This window comes from Amia ocellicauda, chromosome 1 (genome assembly GCF_036373705.1).
Source record: "Amia ocellicauda isolate fAmiCal2 chromosome 1, fAmiCal2.hap1, whole genome shotgun sequence".
In the NCBI taxonomy this organism is placed as follows: Eukaryota; Metazoa; Chordata; class Actinopteri; order Amiiformes; family Amiidae; genus Amia; species Amia ocellicauda.
This window is the reverse complement of record NC_089850.1, coordinates 32,417,159-32,423,152: the sequence shown is the minus strand read 5'-3', so window position 1 is coordinate 32,423,152 and position 5,994 is coordinate 32,417,159.

Genomic DNA, 5,994 nt, shown 5'->3' with positions numbered 1-5,994 from the left:
CTTGAACAGTGTATTTCAGATTTGTATTGATGGGTTTCATTTTTAAGAATCCTTTTTTTAAATTCATGCAAAAGTGTTCCAGTGTAATACAACACTAGTGTTTATTGGCAGCTGTAATTTCTGTAATCATATACAATTAAGAACATGGACAGCTGAACCTATACTCTTTAAGTTTATAAGGTTACATATTTGAAAACCTGTTCCTAGTGAGACCGTAAATCTTTGACACTGAAATACATCCCAATCATCTTACATTAACTGTTAATTTGCTGTATCTTGACAAGAATAGGGTAGATGTTAGCAAGTTCAGTTTAGAAGAAAAGTTAATAATGATTTGAGCTTGGCATAAATATTTTGCACCATTTTACTAACATTTATATAAAGAATGCAAGGTATACTTAAGAGTCCAAAGCAAAAGTTGTTTCATGTTTATTTTTAAAAGTATCAAAAACCTTAAAGAGGCTGTTAGGAGTTCACTCTGAATAAACATATCACACTGTTTGGCCACACAGTTGTCTAACTACATTCTGGCTGTCGTTATGTCCCACAGTTAATAAACCCCTGGCACAGTGTAGCATTCCAGTACGGAGAAATGTAAGCAATCTTGTACCATACCATCTCTTAACCTTGATTATGATCTTCTTTATCCATGCCAACATCGTTTTGTGTGTAGATTAAAAATAATTATAAAAGTCTTATGTAGCTTTAATAATCACTTCGTCCTTGAATTAAAAACAAATGCCTAAAATCTTGTCTTCACAGTTGTCAACTACTGTTCATCAAATGTAGAACAGTACTGAATGCCATCCCTCTAGGCACTGTGTTCACAATTGTTTGTTTTCTGTTTTGGGGTGGGGGGAGGGTGGAGAGCACCTACCAATAAATACATCTGAATCTCAGCTTCAGAATCCTGTCCAAAACAGAATGTATTTTTTAAATGAATGATATACAATTCATGCTAGAATATTTTTTTTATATTTTGTATTAATGCCACCCGTTTTATTTCTAGAAATGTTTATTTTAAACAGTTTGACAAATCAATTGTAGTAAGGTGCAGCATTCATTTCAGTCTGAGGTGCTACAGTACAGCTACAAACCTCTGATCATGGACCTCCATATTAAATTGAAATATTTGAATTAGCGTCTCTTTAACCCAGAGATGTTAAAAAGTCAAACCCTTAAAATAATAATTTTTAAACACAGATTTCCAGGAAGACTGAGATACATCTTAGAAAATACGTACAGAAATTACTTATGTATGCATGATTTAATCTGATATACACTTACTTTTTATGTTTTCCTGTGGGTTTGAAAGTGCTTGTCATCATAAATATAGACTGGTTGGCTAATGATTGACTTCAGCAAGTTGACATTTATCTGAAGTGTCAGAGAGCCAGAAACAGTGTTGAAACATGCATTTACCTTCTATTATTGGACATTTTCAGTGCATTTGTAACATGAACATTAGGTGAACGGTACAGAATGCTTCCCCCAGTTCTCTACTGACAGTGATGATAGACACTAGCTTAAAGTGGTGGGGTTATGTATTAGAACATAGAGTCATTCATACATTTTGCTAACCACATACTCCCCTAGGACATTCAGCCAGTGCTAAAGTAATCTTTTGTTAAAAATAAAACTCTCATATAATTGTCCAAATTACTTTGATAGTTTCTGATCCAAGTAGACATGTCCTCAGTGACATTTCTGATACTCAGGGTAAGCACATCATTTTAAACCTTTTCTAATTTAATTGTGCACAAAGCTTGCATGACTGCAGGAACCACTGACGCTTTGCTCTCGTATTTAGCTAATGTTGTCACCCACTCTCCTCATAAATGAACAGATCATTTGTCTGCATGAAGTATGCCAGCTCCATGCTTCTAATAGCATTCACTGCAGAAGGTATTCTGTTAAATGTTCTCTGAAGGTGATTCACTTATCAGTCGTTTATACAGCCTGCAATGGTTTTGAGCAACTCTATCCCAGCTGAAATCTTGCACCTAAGACTGAAATAGCAAGTGAGACTTTGTTTTGGTGCCAGAAATCTTATCCTGGTGGTGATATAAATAAATTAGTCTCTTCCTTATCCATCACTGCATGTTGTTGTTTTTTTCTTTTCCTGTTTATATATCTGTAATTAGAGGGACACTCAATGACTGTCCTCTATCCAGGGTTTCCATTGTGCAGTATGAAAAAAAAACAAAAAACAGGGCTTTTAATAACCAAACAACTCTATAAAAAATAGTGAAAGTATGGTTGTCAAAATTGCGAATTGCTCATTTTCAAAGTTAAACACAAGCCCAGATTAAATCAAAAGTTCATATATGAAAACTGTAAATTACAAACCCATTATCTTATGGTATGTTTCAATTGGATAGAAGGAAGAAGCTTCTGGAAAATCAAAAGCCATATGTTCTGTGTTTGTTGGGTGGGTCAGAGTCTTGATGAATACTGACCAGTTTAAGATATACAGTATATATACCTTCCAGATACATTCTACCAAATATTTATTTAATTCTTAAATATCAAATCTTAAAAATAGATACAAAAAATACATAATAGTAAGGGATATCCCAGTGTCCTTTTGCCTCATGCTAGTATGTTTGGCTGTATTGTGCTTTGGAAAGTGTTAGCTGAGTGACATCATGCCAGGGGGAGGCCATTAATGCTTGATGAGCTAGCAGGGAAAGAATGGCTTAAAGCAAGGAAAAGTTTTACTTCAGCGTCACTAGGGTCTGCATTACGGCTTTCCAGCAATGCCAAAGATATTCAGCTGTTAGCTTCCTAAAAGTGAAGAAACTAATTTTGTAAAGTTTTAAATATACTGAGAAGTTTCCATTCCATAAAATACTATAAAAGTGCTGAGTACATTAATATAGATGTACGTATTGAAATATAATGTTATTCTATTATTATTATTGTTATTATTATATAAAACATTCATGCCTCTTCAGGTGTGTCAGGAAAGCAAGTGAAAGGAAATCATACTGGAATTATGAGGCGGAAGATAAACATTATACCTATAAGTAATTTATTAACATTGTGTTTGCATGTGTGTGCGTGTGTGCGTTTATAACAATATACATGTTTCAAATACAATACAAGTTTTGGGCTTAAAATAAAACTGGAAATTGCTTAAGAGATTTTAATTTTAAAGTATGACTTTTCCGACAAATAGATACACAAATAAGAGTTTACTGTTGTTTGATAAATATCAACCAGTTTGTCCCTGAATCCTAGGATGTGCATCTGTTTCCGCCAGTGAACACATTCATTAGTTGTGGAAGGATGTCATAACTAGGTTGCACAGGAATGCTGTTCACTAGCAAAATGGATCATCTGGACAATATATCACAGGGCACTATTACACTGAGACTGAGTATCACTTTCAAAGAGTCATGTTGATGGCAGAGATATACTGAGGGAAGAAAACACTGCCTTAGAGGAAGTACAGTGAGTGCTGTAAAATATGATAGTTAATACGAGTGTTTAAGAATGCATTACTTTGGAAAACCTTTCAGATTTTAACAATTCAAAGTTAATTTCACTTTATTTCACTCTTTAAATATTACATTATATATAACTATAGGATGAGGCCTCCTCATAGGGTGTTGCTAGGTATAACTCACCATGCTGGCCAGACAGAGTAGCAAGTATCACACACAGGGCAATTCAGAGTAGCCAATCAACATGCAGCATGTCTTTGGGATGTGGGAGGAAACTAGAGCCCCTGGAGAAAACCTACATGGACATGAACATGCAGACTCTACACAGACAGACACCCAAGGTTGGACCTGAACCTGGATATTAATCAATTATATTTGAATACAGTAACATAATAAATACATAACATACATGATGCTTAACAAAAATATCTGCTGTGGGTATTCACTCCAATAGTTTATCCCAGACCACTACTGCAGTAATCTGTTATTCCAGGAAATAGCTTGAAAGGGTGCACAGATTATGCCATGCTTAATTCTCTTAATCCAGTATCCAAAACTAAATGTTATATATATATATATATATATATATATATATATATATATATATATATATATATTGACATGCCCGTCTGCACAGGCATTTCACCGCATCCCCAGTATAAGAAACATGTTGAACTGTTATTCAAAAATAAAAACGTGATCCGCAATTGTACTGCACTCTGTGTTTTCCTGTTTTCACAGCTGCACTCAGACGAAAAAGCAGGCACTGAGTATCACAATGCCTGTGTGCTTCGTTTCTGGGCCTTTGACCATTGACCTTCACTTGTAGGAAAGGCTGCACTCCCAGCTGTGTGTCAAATAAAAAGCAGCCAGATCGGTTTCCTGACATACAATACCTAAACTGATATTTGTCAGCCAGATAAAGTCAACAAAAAGATTGTGATATCCTGTTTGGAAACATAAATTACATGTATCTGTGGGAACTGGACAAGCACAATGTCAGAGCGGTGCCAAATGCTGTGTTTTTCGAATCACGATCTCATAAAGGTGAGTGCAATCAGAACTTGAACATATTCATTCTATCACAACAAGGACACCTACCAATTTACACCACCTATATAAACAGGTAGACAGCTGAAATTGATATACAGTTCAATAGCCATCCTGGAATAGAGCAGTGCTCCTACACAGTATATCATAGAGTAACCATTGCAATACACATCATGATACTTGATTAGAGGAACCATGAATACATATTTCTGTACAGTATATCAAATTTAATTGTATTTTAACATCTTCAGATGGATCTTGGAATTGTGTGCATAAAAAGTGTTTTTTAACCTTATCTTTCTCTTTGTTTTCCTTTTGATAATCATTTTCAACAGAACAATACATTTGTTAAAATAAAAAGGAATCTCTCACATGCAGAAAAACTAAGATCTTATGCTTCCATGCAGACTCTCATCACAAAAAGAGTTCAAATTTAGTGGCTTTGTCTTTCATATCCAGTGTGATTGCTTTTAACAGGCCTTGATCTTTAAATTTTAAAAGCTGCCCATGCTGACTGAAGCACATCTAATGACTTCCTGTGGAGTCTCCAACCTCCTGATATTGATCGAAGCAGATACATCAATTAAATGCATTTACTTCCTTTTGTTCCGACAGCTGTTATCATGTGGTATACATTAGACAGTCTAAAATCTAAAAGGTGACTTAATATTAAGAAATACAAAGAGCTTTTTTGGACCTGAACATATACGCCAAAATGTTATATTGAACATGGCTGAAAAAATCTAATGTTACTGTTCAAGCTTACTTCAGAACATACAAATAGGATAAATACCTTGTTTTCTTTTAGGAATGGTTATGTTATTATCAATTACTATTGTACTATCATAATGTATTTTATTTATGAAATACTTTGATTGGCAAAAAGGCATTCTTTCTTTCTTGAGGATTTTGCATGTAAACACATACATACTATTACGTAAAATATTTACTTCTATTATTATTTATTTATTTATTGGCAGGCGCCCTTATCCAGGGTGACTTCTACATCATGTATCCATTTTTAAATCATTGTTAAATATATAAACATGACATAGTGCTGCATGTACTTCGTGTTCAGTCACACACAGTGGTGCGATACAGCTTGGTTCTGTAGTGAAGTTTGCAGTAAAGAGCCAGAAAATAACATCTTGAATTTTATTTTGCGAAAGTTAATGCTTGTCATCCATATCAACAGTTTATTCTGAGTCTTCCGTGTTTTTAAAAATGTTTCCCGGCTGCCCTCCTAATTTCCTGCCAGTGTTTACACTCCTATAATATGTCCAAGAATAAAAGTTGTGTTAGAGTTGTAAGGCTATTTTTACTTGTAATGTTGTGGTGAAAAACTGAGTAGTAAAAATATCACAGATACTCAGCAGGCCCTGTTTGGAGGGCTTGGAAACTGCTGGAACTGAAGCTGGCCTATTTCAGCGGACACAAGACAAGTGAATCTAAAGAATCCATTTATAACAGCAAAACATTGTTCACAATTTTTATA